This window comes from Mobula hypostoma, chromosome 2 (assembly GCF_963921235.1).
Source record: "Mobula hypostoma chromosome 2, sMobHyp1.1, whole genome shotgun sequence".
Classification (NCBI taxonomy): Eukaryota; Metazoa; Chordata; class Chondrichthyes; order Myliobatiformes; family Myliobatidae; genus Mobula; species Mobula hypostoma.
This window is the reverse complement of record NC_086098.1, coordinates 36,025,598-36,040,606: the sequence shown is the minus strand read 5'-3', so window position 1 is coordinate 36,040,606 and position 15,009 is coordinate 36,025,598. Positions and strand designations below refer to the sequence as shown.

Below are 15,009 nucleotides of genomic sequence, written 5' to 3'. Positions count from 1 at the left end.
TATATGATACAAATTAAAAAGTAACAATACTGTTTCATGCTACTGGCACTTCATACATGATGAGACTGTACAATGAGTTTCATACGTGGTGGCAGGGAGTTCAGTAGTCTTATGGCCTGGCGACAAAAGCTATTTCCCGTCCTAACAGTTCTTGTCTATTGCTACAGTGCCTCTTGCCTTATAATAGGGGGTCAAAGAGATTGCTGAGTGGATGGGAGGCATCACTCACAATGCTAAGGGCCCTGTGAATACAGCGCTCCTGATAATTAACTCTAATGGGAGGAACGATGATCCTCCCAGCAGTCTTCACAATCCTTTGTAGGTCAGATGTCTTGCAAGTCCTGTCCCTGACAGTGATGCAGCTGGTCAGGACACTCTCAGCGGCGTTCCTGCAAATATTGGTTGGTAGTGGAAGATTGAAGCTCTTTCTCTTAGCTGAGGACACTTTGTGGATAATAGCACCAGGGAGAGTGAGTGAGATCATCCTTATTATTGTACAATGACATTAAGTAAGTTTCAACCCACGTGGTGACCAGAGCTTATTCTGCACCTTATTGCGGAATAAAATAACTTACAAGAGTTCTTAAATAGTTTCTAGAGCTCTGCAATTTGATTTCTGCAATCTTCGTTCCTATATTTTTGTAGAATAAATAGCAAGACCAAATTGAGCCAATAGCCTTCAGTAATATAAGATTAATGTCACATACTGTTTTTAGAGCATTATTTTTCTTTTAAGGTGTTGGCCAATAATGATCCATGTCACTGGGAAAAGCGTTGACATGTTAAACATTATTAACAAAGCCTTCAAAGAACCAAAGTCTTATCTGTCTTCATAAAACCAATGCAATGTGGTAAATCCCTCCAGGTCTTTACTGCAAAAGGCTTGTGCCGTGAAAAGCGAAACAAAAACAATTTGATGCAGTGCCAACCGAATGCATTTCAGCATTGTAGAAATCTGAAACAGAAAACGCTGGAAACAAGCAACAAGACCATTAGCAATTCATGCACTTTCCGCTCTCTATGCTATTTTGCTTTTGATGTTGGAGGACAGTCAATAGGAAGAAACGGAGTCAGCAACACATATAAATGAGAGCAAATGTAGTGTTGGGGGAGGGGTTGGGGTGGTAAACAGGAACATCGCAGAGAATGGAAGGCATTCACAATGAGAACGATTCACCACAAGCTGAGGATAAAGTGGAGAGCGACATTAGGTCAAGACTCCAATGTTTCATTTGCCACCCTTTCGCCCATTCAGTCAATCAGCTCTTAAATTAGCTTCAATCAGTCATTCATGCTGACAGTACTATTCTTATTTCTGTCAGAGCGCCCTGGGAAAATTGTGCTGAGTTACTTTTGTGGTAGTTTAAAATATAGTGACATGATTGTGCTGAAATTAGTATTTTACTGCACCAGAAACCCCTGAAAAGACCTCATAATGTGACATTTTCAGCAGGGCACCAAGGTATCTGATATCCTGTTGCACACTTCAAGTCAGCAACTACATCTTGAAAAGTACTGTACAATCTTACATCCTTGTAAAGTCAAACTTTGCTGGAGAACTACACAATGCTTTGAGAAAAGAGGCAGATTTTCTTTCCACTTGTTTGAAATTTTGATTGAGTTGTGTGCCAACAGCCTAGAAAACTGTGCAGTTACCCAGAGCAACGGCACCACATGGAGTGCAGCAAAGTAAGTGAAATCCTGCTCTGCTAAATCTGCCTGTTTCACGTTTCTGGAACTGTGATTTTAGTGTTTCTATTGATATGCCAATGATTTCCATTGACAATTACTGGAAGATCTTAATACCTATGATACACATTTACGGAAGGATAATTTTAGCCAGATTATGATTTATATATCAAGTCATACTTGAATCTAATGCAGGATCAATTGCAACAGCATGGCATGGGGATTCAAAAGAGAAATAAAAATGTGTAACATGCTAAAAAATGAACTACATCTATTATCTGCAATGACCACAATACTAATTTCTGTTCTCTTCTCATAAAAAAATCACTTCTAAAGTATTTAAGTGGAATTGGCTGATTGGAAAGAAATGCAGACAGCTATATCAAATCTTAAGCCAATAATCAAAGCCTGATTATTGTACAAATCTAGCAATTTTTTATGACCATTTGGTAAAACTTATTTATGAATGTCAACAATTCAGTACTGTATTCCACCATTTATTCATGAGAGTAATAGACTGTTTCTGATTCTACGGAGTGGATAGACTGGAGAAGAGAGTGCCCATTATATAGTAACTATCCATATTGATGCGAAAATCACTTTCTGAACTGTTCATGGGAGAACTGCATCAAAGGTTAATATCAGGTCGTGGCATTAGTTGCTCTGTCAAGCCAGTTATTGAATGGCACTTTCAGAAATCCTGACAAACACCTCAGCCGTCACAGAGAGCCTCGATGAACAAATTGTTGACCTAGAAAACAGAGTCTTCTATAATCACAGAGCTCTTGCTCCCGAATTTATTGATTTATAACACAATTCATTAAAAAGTCCGTCTATTGTTTTTATGACTTTTAATGAATTATTTTACAAATTAATATTATTGTGAACAAGAGCTCAAGAAGTCATAGAGTTTGGGAGCACAGAAGCAGGCCCTTTGGCCCATCTAGTCCATGCCGTACTGTTGTTCTGCTTGCTCCCATCAACCTGCACCTGGACCATAGCCCTCCACACTAGTCCCATCCCTGTACTTATCCAAACTTCTCTTAAATTTTGGAATTGAACCTGCATCTACCACTTCCACACTCTCATCACCTTCTGCGTAAAGAGGTTCCACGTCATATTCCCCTTATACTTTTCACCTTTCACCCATAACCCCATGACCTCTAGTTCTAGTCTCACCCAGTCTCAATGGAAAAAGCCTGCTTGCATTTATTTATCTCTATCCCTCACAAATCTCCCTCAATCTCCTACACTCCAGGGAATTGAGTCCGAACCTAATCAAACTTTCCCTATAACTCAGGTGTAATGAGTTTTCAAACTTGTGCAGGGCACGAGAGAGCAATGGACTCCAAGGTTTTTAGAGCACCTGAACTGGTTTAATTGTTTTTTAATGAGAGTTGTTAATTGTTCATAGTTCCTTGTGTTTTTCTGGAGTGACTCACCCTTTGTAATGAGGTCTCCTGGTGCCTTCTGTTGAAGCTTGTTAACTTTATTTTGATAGGCTCGGGGATTCTGTGTTGCTTGTATTATTTAAGTGGATGTCGATTCACACTAATTGTAGGGTCCTGGTGTTGCTTGCCCAAGGCATGAATGTTCTTTTGGAATTATTATGAAAGAACTCTCTTCATCATTTCTGCTTCAGAATCTGTCTTTGCTCTGCACTTGGGTTCCAATATTGCCAGTGCACATTGTGACATCAGGTCCTCAAGTCATAGCAACATCCTTGAGTTTAACTTCATAATCCTTGGTAATTACAGAAGATTGTATGTCACAGGCCAACCATCCTACACTGGGAAAATGTGTGTCCATTCTGCTTACTGAGCAACCAGCTAATTTGTGATTTCTCTCTGTAGCACCGCAGCAAGTCAAAATTTCCAGGAAAGCAATCTTTCTTTATGGGTTAATCAGTTTTGAGCAATACAATGTGGACTTCCAGCTGGCATCCATTTCACCAGTAATGGGTAAGAGAAAATTCAGTTCAACACATAAATGCTATACTGTGTGGAACAATATGCTCTGATTTCCTGTTTATCCAGTATTTTTGTAGTCTACACTTCAAGGTATTTTGTATATGGCACATTGGTGCATTTGAGAATGTTGGATTAGTTCAACATGTAGAGTGTTATGGCAGTATAATTTATTTTTCCTGGGTGCTGTCCTCTACATGGTGATCAGGAACTTGCAATGTTGCTGTTTCAGCTTTCTGTCTGGCAATCCCCATCAAAAGAGTAATTTGTGTATTCACAGATATGGTTTCATTCATTATGTCCAGTTGAAGATGGTTTTTGAGGAGTCATTCCTAATTCTTTAAGAACCAATTATACAGAGTAAAATATTTATAATTATAATTCACCCGTGGGAAATAGAAGTGATCACGATCAGAGGTAAGGACAACAAAGGGGTGGTTGCGAGAGGCAGAGGAATGACCACAGGATCGTTTTGAGTCTGGGCCATGTTCAGGGACTCGCCACAGGACTACGTGGAGACAGAGAGAGTTGAAAAGAAGCATGCAGGGTAGTGGGCACATTTTGCACGCCGCAGTTCTGAGGAGGCCCTGGATTGTGTAGAAGGGAAGACCGTTTTAAAGAAGCGAGAAGGAGTAGTTGGCACATTTTGCGCACCACAGTTCCCGAGGAGTGATTGGGTACAAGAGCTCAAAGAGTCCTGGAGCATGAGAGTACAGAAGCAAGCTCTTCGGCCCATCTAGTCCATGCTGAGCTATTATCCTGCCTGGTCCTGTCAACTTGCCAGAATGTGATTAGGCACTTGGCAAGGTCCAATAAAAAGAAGTTAGAATTAAGCAAAGTAGCCAGTGTGAGAGTGGCCATTCAATTTATTTAAATCTTACATCCATCCCACGATGTGAGGGAGTAAAAATCTGTTGCAATGTACAGACATGTGAATTTATGTCTAATGACTTGTGTGAGTGGCCCAGTTCTAGAATGGGGAGTTCATCGAGCCTTCTCCAAGGAGAGGCATAAGCTGTAAGTAGGTTTTCTCATTACTTATTCTTTACTGGACATTTAGAACAGCAGGAATGCCAGACAGGATACTGGAATGCTCCTCTTGTGGGATGTGGGAAGATTGGGAGACCTCCAGTGTCCCTGACAAATACACAATCACGAAGTGCATCCAGCTGAAGTTTCTAAGCAGTTAAGGAGTTGGAGCTGGAACTGGATGAACACCCGATCATTCAGAAGGCTGAGGGGTTGATAAACAAAATGTACAGGACACAGTTAATTTGGCAACCGTCAGGAGGTGGAAGGTGATGAGCAGACTGCACAGAGTACCCCTGTGGCTGCTCCTCTCAGCAACAGGTTTACTGGTGTAGATACTGTTGGGAGTAGGGGACGATCTAGCAGAGGATAACCACAGCGGTCAGCTTTCTGGCACTGAGTCTGGCTCTGTGGCTCAGAAGGGAAGGGAGAGAAGAGGGGATTCTGTACAGAAGGGATGGTTTGCTCCTGACTAGAGGGGGACTAATTTCCGAGCAGGAAGGTTTGCAAATGCTGCACTGGAGTGTTTAAACTAGATTTGTAGGGGAATGGGAACCAGAATGTCAGAACAGATAGTAGAGTGGTTCTGGAGAAAGATGTTGTTAGGCCTACATACAAAGTCAGAAATTGTAAGGTTGAGCATGGTGCAACTTGCATGTTCTGAGATGCGTATGTTTCAATGCAAGGAAAAGGTGGATCAGCATGTGGAGTTATAACATTGTAGCCGTTAGTGAGACTTGGTTATGGGAAGGGCAGGATTGGCAGTTCAGTATTCCGAGGTTCCGTTGTTTTAGACATGATAGAGCAAGAGGGGTTAAAGGGGGAGAGGTAGCATTACTAGACAGGGAAAATGTCACGGCACTGCTCAGACAGGACAGACTGGAGAGCTCGTGTAGTGAGGCTTTGTGGGTAGAACTGAGGAATAAGAAAGGTATGACCATGTTACAGAGATTATACTATAAACCACCCAATAGCCCACGGGCTTTAGAGGAGCAAATTTGTACAAAGATCGCAGACTGTTGCAAGAAACAGAAGGTTGTAATAGTAGTTCATTTTATCTTTCCACATATTGACTGGGACTCCCATACTGTAAAAAGGGCTGGATGGAAAAGAGTTTGTTAAATGTGTTCAAGAAAGTTTCCTTATTAAGTACATAGAAGTTCGAACTAGAGAGAGCGCAATACTAGATCTCCTATTATGGAATGGGACAGGGCGTGTGACAGATGTTTGTGTTGGGGCATGCTTTGCACCTGGTGATCATAATGCCATTAGATTCAAGATAATTATAGAAAAGGTTAGGTCTGGTCCTTGGGTGAGATTCCTAATTGGACAAAGGCCAATTTTGATAGTATCAGCAAGGAGCCGGCAAGTACAGGTTTGGACAGGTTGTTTTCTGGCAAAGCTAAGTGGGAGGCCTTCAAAAGTGAAATTTTCAAAGTACGGAGTTTGCCTGTGCCTGTGAGAATAAAAGACAAGGACAACAGGATTAGGGAACCTTAGTTTTGAGAGATATTGAGTCCCTGGTTAAGAAAATGAAGGAGGTGCATAGTAGGTATACATAGGTAGGAATACTTGAGGAGTATAACAAAAGCCAGGAAACACTTAAGGAAATCGGGTGAATTAAAAGAAGACATGTGGTTGCTCTAGTAGTCAAGGTGATGGAGAATCCTAAGGGCTTCTACAGATATCAAGGGACAAAGTAGATCCTCTGGAAGATCAGATTGGTAATCTATGTGTGAATCTGGAAGTGATGTGGGGGAACTTAAATATATTTTTTGTATTGATTCGGGAGATGGACACATTTTCTAGAAGTTAGGCAATGCAGCAGTGAGATCATGGACCCATACAGATTACAGAGGAGGTGCTGACTGGATATATAAGTACTTGGATAGACAGGGAAGGACTAGGCAGTCATCATGGCTCTGTGTGTGTATCTAACTAATCTTAGAGTTTTTCAAGATGAGGTAGTAAATTGTATTTGACACTGGCTTCACGGAGGAAGCCAGAGAGTGTTGGGAGATGGTTGCCTTTCTGGCTGGAGGCCTGTGACTCATGGTGTGCCTCAGGGATTGGTGCTGGGTCCGTTATTGATATATCATCTACATCAATGATCTGGATCATAATGTGGTGAACAGGATCAGCAAATTTGTGGATGACACCAAGATTTTGGGGTAGATATGGCTTGAATTAACTCCTGTCTCGGCAAGGACCTGGAACCACTGCAGTTTGCCTATTGCTACAATAGGTCTACAGCAGACGTGATCTCATTGGCTCTTCATGCAGCTTTGGATCACCTGGACAATACAAATGCCTATCTCATTAACATCTGAAAAACGTTGTCTCATTTTTACTGTGTTCTGTACCAGCAGTTATGGTTGAAATGACAATAAAAAGTGACTTGACTTGAGGATACTGTCCGTTGACTACAGCTCAGTGTTTAACACAATCATTCCATCAGTTCTGATCAAAAAGCTCCAGAACCTGGGCTTCCATACCTCCCTCTGCAACTGGATCTTCAACTTCTTCACTGGAAGACCACAATCTGTGCAGATTGGAAATAACAGCTCCACCTTGCTGACAATGAACTTTGCCACACCTCAGGGAGGTGTGCTTAGCCCACTGCTCTACTCCCTCTAAACCCATGACTGTGTGGCTAGGCACAGCTCAAATGCCATCTATAAATTTGCTGATGACACAACTATTTATGGCAGAATTTCCGATGGTGACAAGAAGGCATACTGGAGTGAGATAGATCAGCTGGCTGAGTGGTGACGCAGCAACAACCTTGTACTCAACATCAGTGAGACCAAAGTACAAACTGATTGTGGACTTCAGAAAGGGTAAGATAAGGGAACACATACCAGTCCTCACTGAGGGATCAGAAGTGGAAAGAGAGGAATTTCAAGTTCCTGGGTGTCAATATCTCTGAAGATCGAAACTGTACCGAATGTATTGATGCAGCTACAAAGAGGGCATAATAGTGGCTATATTTCATTAGGCGTTTGAAGAGACTTGTTATATCACCAAAGACACTCGCAAATTTCTACAGATGTACCATGGAGAGCATTCTAATGGCTGCAACACCCTCTGGTATGGTGGGGCATGGTTACTGTAGAAGATCGAAATAAGCTGCAGAGAGTTGTAAACTTAGCTCCATCATGGGCACCAGGACCCTTTCAAAGAGCGATGTCTCAAAAAGTCAGCATCCAACATTAAGGATCCCCATCGCCCTGTTCTCATTGCTACCACCAGGAAGGAGGTACAGAAGCCTGAAGTCACACACTTAGTGATTCAGGAACAGCTTCTTCCCCTCTGCCATTCAATTTCTGAATGGACGTTGAACCCAAGAACATTACCACGCTACTTTTTAAATTTCTATTTTTGCACTACTTATTTAATTTAACTATTATATATTTACCATAATTCACTTTTTTCTATTATTATGTATTGCATTGTACAGCTGCTGCAAAGACAACAGATTTCACAGCATCTGTGATATTAAACCAGATCCTGATTCTGATTCTGATCCATGTACTTATCCAGATGGCTTTTCAATGTTGCTAATGTATCTGCTTCAGCTACTATTTCTGCTGGTTATTCCAAATACACCACACCTTTTGCATGTCCCTGATGTCCTTTTAAAACCCATGACTCTGATCTTAAATCTAAGCCCTCTTGTTTCTAGCACCCCCTCTGTGGAAAAAGATTATGTGCTTTCACCCTGTCTACACCCTCATAGACCTCTTATCTACCTCTGTCAGATCACTTTTCAATCCCCTATGATCCATGGAATAAGAGGGAAAGTTGACTTAGACCATGAGAGGCCTGTGTCGGGCATTTTTCATGCCTTACAAGGCGCAGATTGGAAGTCTGTGTGGGGCGCCACTCCTTGCACAGACACTAGAGCAATGTGTGGTTAAGTGCCTTGCTCAAGAACACAAACACGCTGCCACAGCTGAGGCTCGAACTAGTGATCACTAGACGAACGCCTTAACCACTTGTCCACGTGCCTAACACAGGTAGGGAATAAAGTTCTAGTTTACACAACCTCTCCCTGTAATTCAGCCCCCATGTCCAGGCAACATCTTGGTAAATCTTTTCTGCAATTTTTTTTCTAAGTTAATAAGATCTTTCTTGTAACTGGGTGACCAAAACTATTCATAATACTCCAACAGTAGCCTCACCAATGTCTTGTATAACTGCAACATAACTCCCAACTCCTACACTCAAAGCTCTGACTAATGAAGGCCAGTGTGCCGCATGCCCTCTCCACTCCCCATCTACCTGTGAAGCTGAATTCAGCCAACTCTGCACTTGAACTCCTAAATTCACCTGTTCCATAATGCTCCCAGGAACCCTACCATTCCCTGTCCCCTGGTTTGATCTCCCATAATACATTTATCTTGACTGAAAGCCATTTGCCAATCCTCAGCCGACATACTTAGTTGATCAATATCCCCCTGTAAAATTTCCATAAGAAGATGGTGCCAGCGATCAAAGGTGCCATTTTGCAGACAGCTCACAAAACTACTAGATACTCAATTAGATATTTTTCCACTGGACTGCGATCACTGCAGTCTGTCATCTATAATTTCCCTTTTAAGGATGTTCTTTTGAACTGCTTTTGCAATCTTCCAGGGGATTTGGTGAACTAGACTCTTGCGAGCACAGGTACGGCCCAGCGGCCATTGCTGGGGGAGAATACTACGTCGAGACCTGATGGCAGAAGACAAACCTGTGGTCGGCTCCATTACTCTGTGCCAATTAAAGCGCCGAGGATTAAAGTGTGAAACTAAACATGCCTGCGTTTGACCAGTCTCCCTCTCTTGTCACTACTACTGTTGAGTGGGAGGTGCAGCAGTCTTGTGTCCCACGCTGCCAGGTTCAGGAGTAGTTGTTGCCCTGCAGCCATGGGGCTTCTGGAACGGCTTCACTCTACTGTTCATGCTCCGTGCGTTTTTGTTTACTTTTTTTTACTATCTATGCAACTTGGTAAAGGCATCAAGGCCAAGGGAAAAGCGTTCAGCTGACTACTCCATGAGGTTTGCTGACTTCAGAGCTGAACTGACTCTGCAGCTGTGGCTTGCAACCACTGGCACTTGGGACCGTCAGCGTCCTGAACCAGCTGCGCTCATCTCAGCGCTGAACTGGCTCCGTAGCTGTAGACTCACTTTCAGGGGCTCTGCTGTTAATGTTCTGTGTTTTATTTGTTTACTTTTTTTCATTGATTGCATGAGTTTTTTTTGCATATTAGATGTTTGACAGTCTTTGTTGGATGGTGTTTTTTAATGGGCCCTATTGTGTTTCTTTGTTTTGTGGCTGCCTGCTGGAAGACAAATCTCAAGGTACATATATTGATAATAAATGTGAACTTTGAACCTTCCACAATATTGACACCACCACCTATTTTAGCATTATCTAAACATCTTGAGAAAACATCAGCATGTCCAATTCCTTAAAAATGTTATGCCTCCACCTCTCATTCTTCTGAACTATTGAAAGTTTAGAGTCAGTTTGCTTAATTTACAACAAAACCCACCACAAAGTGATTGGCATTGACCAGTTGGGCTGAAGGACCTGTTTGACATTATTATTATAATAATACAGTAAGCATTCATTGCATTCCCTCTATCACAAGTATATCTTTCTCTATGCATGGAGGCTCAGAATCAGAATCAGGTTTATTATCATCGGCATGTGTCGTGAAATTTGTTAACTTAGACCTGTAGACGATACTTCATTTTCCAGAACGAGGGGTCACAGTTTGAGGATAGAGGGGAAGCCTTTTAGGACCGAGATTAGGAAAAACTTCTTCACACAGAGAGTGGTGAATCTGTGGAATTCTCTGCCACAGGAAACAATTGAGGCCAGTTCATTGGCTATATTTAAGAGGGAGTTAGATATGGCCCTTGTGGCTACGGGGGTCAGGGGGTATGGAGGGAAGGCTGGGGCGGGGTTCTGAGTTGGATGATCAGCCATGATCATAATAAATGGCGGTGCAGGCTCGAAGGGCTGAATGGCCTACTCCTGCACCTATTTTCTATGTTTCTATTTGCAAGGTCTCACAAAAATGAGTTGGTAAACACAAAAGATTCTGCAGATGCTCCAAATCCAGAGCAACGCACATAAAATCTGGAGGAACTGAGCAGGTCAGGCAGCAACTATGGAGGTGAATAAACAGCTGATGTTTTGGGCCCAAGGCCCTTCATAGGATTGGAAAGGAAGGGGGCAGAAGTCCAAATAAGAAGTAGGGAGAAGAGGAAAGAGTGGGAGCTGGCAGGTGATAATTGAATGCATGTGGGGGTGGGGGCACCTCCAGCTTCACGTTCTGCACACCACAGTTCCCAAGGAAACGTTGGATTGCATAGCAGAAGAGTGAGTTCAAAAGAAGCGAGTGGGGGCACTCGGGACATTCTGTGTATCAGAGTTCCCAAGGAGACATTGGAATGTGCATAATTTGGCACTCGGCAAGGACCAATGAAAGGAAATTGGGTTTAAGTGGAGCAGCCATTATGTGAATGTCCCAGCGGGGGAGCTTAGCCTTTGTTGGATCCCAACAGAGGCTTTGGCAAGGAAAGACAAAGGCTGTAGGTGAAGTTTTGATTTTATTTTTCTTTCCTTTTTTTTTAGAGCAGTGGGGATGCCAGGCAGGATAGTAGAATGGTCCTCTTGTGGGATTTAGGAGGGAAGGAAGACCTCCAGGGTCCCTAATGACTACACCTGCACGAAGTGAGTGCAACTGCAGCTTCTTTCAGACCGTGTCCAGGAGCTGGAGCTAGAACTGGATGAACTCCCGATCATTTGGGAGACTGAAGGACTGATTATCAGGACATGCAGGAAGGTAGTTTCACCCTCGGTGCAGGACACAGGTAACTGTGTGACCATCAGGAGGGGTAAGGGGATAGGCAGAGAACCCCTGTGGCTCTTCCCCTCAATAACAGGTTTGAATACCGTTGAAGGTATGACCTAGCAGAACAAAGCCACAGTGGTCAGGTCTCTGTGGCTCAAAAGGGGAGGGAGAGAAGAGGACTGCAGTAGTAGAAACATAGAAAAACTACAGCACAATGCAGGCCCTTTGGCCCGCAATGCTGTGCCAAACTTTAGAAATGATGGATTTCATAGTGATTAGTGATGATGGATTTCATAGTTAGAGGAGCAGAAAGGAGATACTGTGCACGTAAAGAGACATGTGGATGGTACGTTTCCTCCCAGACACCAGGCTCAGGGATGTCTCAGATTGAATCCACAGCATGCTAAAGGGGGAGAGTGGGCAGCTGGAAGTCATGGTCTATATTGGTACCAATTCCATAGGGAGGAAAATGGAGAAGGTCCTGAAGACAAAATATAGGAGGTTAGGTAGAAAGCTGAAATGCAAGTGCTCTAGTGTATCAATCCCTGGATTCCTGCCTGTGCCACACACCAGTAGGGGTAAGAATAGAATGATTTGGAAGATGAATATGTAGATGAAGAATTGGTGCAGGGGGAAGCATTTGAGATTTCTGGATTATTGGGATCCTTTCTGGGGTAGGTATGACCTGAACAAAAAAGAGAGGTTAATATCCTTGCGGACTGGTTTGCTAGAGCTGTTGGAAATGGTTTAAACTAACTTGGCAAGGGAATGGGAATTGCAGGATAGGGCTGAGGATGGGGCAGTAGGTATGGTTTGTATTCTGCCTGGAGGTCAGTGACCTCTGATGTTCCACAGGGATCTGTTCTGGGACCCTTCCTCTTTGTGATTTTTATAAATGACCTGGATGAGGAAGTAGAAGGGTGGGTTATTAAGTTTGCTGATGACACAAAGGTTAGGGTCATTGTGGATAGTCTGGAGGATTGTCAGAGGTTACAGCGGGACATTGATAAAACTGGGCTGAGAAGTGGCAGAAGGACTTCAACACAGATGAGTGTGAAGTGGTTCATTTTGGTAGGTACAATCTGAAGACAGAATGCAATATAAATGGTAAGACTCTTGGCAGTGTGGAGTATCTGAGAGATCTTGGGGTCTGTGTCCATAGGGCACTCAAAGCTGCTGCACAGGTTGACAGTGTTGTTAAGAAGGTGTATGGTGTGTTGAAATTTATCATCCATGGGATTGAGTTCAAGAGCTGTGAGGGAATGTTACAGCTATACAAGACCTTGGTCAGACCCCACGGAGTACTATGTTCAGTTCTGGTCACCTCACTACAGGAAGGATGTGGATACTATAGAGCGAGTGCAGAGGAGATTTACAAGGATGTTGCCTGGATTGGAGGGCGTACCTTATGAGAATAGGCTGAGTGAACTTGGCCTTTTCTCGGAGAGACGGAGGATGAGAGGTGACCTGATTGAGGTGTATAAGATGATGAGAGGCATTGATCATCTGGATAGCCAGAAGCTTTTACCTAGGGCTGAAGTGGCTAACACAAGGGGACATAGTTTTATGGTAGTTGGAAATAGGTACCGAGGGGATGTCAGGGGTGTTTTTCACAGAGTGGTGGGTGTGTGCAATGCACTGCTGGCGGTGGTGGTGGAAGTGGATACAATAGGGTCTTTTAAGAGACTTAGATAGGTACATGGAGCTGAGAAAAATGGAGGGCTATGCACTAGGGAAATTCTAGGCAGTTTCCAGAGTAGGTTACATGGTCGGCACAACATTGTGGGCTGAAGGGCCTGTAATGTGCTGGAAATTTCTATGTATACAAGTAGATGCAGTATGTAGTGAGACTGTGAGGAAGGACAGGCAGATGATAGTGCAAAATTGAAGGTAGTGGGATGAGTGGAAGTGTAACATGGAAGCAAAATCAAAAAGGGTGATGAATATGGGACTGCAAGTGCTCTACTTGAATGCACACAGTATACAGAATAAGGTAGACAATCTTGCAATTTTAGAGGTATGATGTTGTGGGTATTACTGAGTCATGGCTGAAAGAGGAGCAGAGTTGGAAGCTTAATTGAAAGTACAGTCGGGTAGGCAGACAGCATCATACACAAAATGCTGGTGAGGCAGCATCCATGGAAATGAGCAAAAAGATATTTCGGGCTGAGATCCTTCTTCGGGACTGGAAAACGAGGGGAGGACCAGAATAAAAAGGTGGGGGGAGGGGAAAAGGATAGCTGGAAGATGACAGGTGAAGCCAGGGTGAGTGGGAAAGATAAAGAGCTGGAGATGAAGGAATCTGTTCCGAGAGGAGTTTTGACCAGCAACCAAGCGGGAGAACAGAAGCTTGAGAGGGCAGAATTTCTGGATTGTTGCCTGTGCCACATGCTAGTGAGAGTAGAAACAGGATGATTTGGAAGATAAATGCATGCTGAGAAGCTGGTGCAGGGGGCAGGGCTTCAGGTTCTTGGACCATTGGAATCTCTTCTGGGGGAGGTATGACCTGTACAAAAGCGATGGGTTGCACCTGAACCCGAGGGGGACCAATATTCTCGAAGGCAGGTTTGTTAGGGTTGTTGGGGAGTGTTCCAACAGGGGACACTCAGCAGGGGGATGGAAACTGGAGTAAAGGGACTCAGGAAAGAACGGATGGCAAAAAGCAAAGATAGGGTTCAATCACACTGTCAGGAAGGGCAAGCAGATGATAGGACAAAATTGCAACCAGCAGCATGAGTATGTTATTTGGGATGCAGAATCAAAAAGGGTAGCAAATACAATACTCAGTTTTATAGAGCAGGGAGTATAAGAAATAAGGTGGATGATCTTGTTGCGCTTTTAAAGATTGTCAGGTGGCCATCACTGAATCATGGCTGAAGGATGGTTGTAGTTGGGAGCTGAATGTTCAAGGTTTCACATTGTATCAGAGATATAGGAAAGTAGGCAGAGGGAGTGGTATGGCTCTACTGGTAAAGACTGGCATCAAATTATCAGAAAGGTTTTACATAGGATCAGAAGATGTTGACTCCTGGGTTGAGTAAGGAACCTTACAAACCTCCCAACAGTACCTGGGATGTGGACCACAGATTACAATGGGAAATAGAAAAGGCATGTCAAGTAGGCAATGCTATGATAGCCATGGGAGTTTTCAACATGCAGATCGATTGGGGAAAATCATGCCTGTAATGGATCTCAAGACAGTGAATTTGTTGAATGCCTACGAGATAGCTTTTTAGAGCAGCTTGTCATTGAGCCCACTAGGGAATCAGCTATACTGGATTGAGTGTTATGTAATGAACTGGAGGCGAATAGGGAGCTTAAGGTAAAGGAACCATTAGGAGACAGTGATCACAATATGATTGAGTTCAACTTGAAATTTGACGGGGAGAAAGTAAAGTCTGATGAAGCAGTATTTCAGTGGCGTAAAGGATATTACAGTAGTATGAGAGAGGAGTTGGTCAAAGTAAATTGGAA

General features: G+C 43.2%; 1 long non-coding RNA gene across 2 annotated transcripts in view; it reads left to right on the top strand.

Moving 5' to 3' along the window:
- Nucleotides 1-1,472: 1,472 nt before the first annotated feature.
- LOC134339153 (uncharacterized) overlaps nucleotides 1,473-15,009 on the top strand; it is a 28,833-nt gene continuing 15,296 nt past the window's right edge. For both annotated transcript variants that reach the window (XR_010016353.1, XR_010016352.1), the window contains exons 1-2: nucleotides 1,473-1,689; nucleotides 3,543-3,650. This is a non-coding gene — a long non-coding RNA (uncharacterized LOC134339153). The remainder of the gene's footprint in view (nucleotides 1,690-3,542; nucleotides 3,651-15,009) is intronic.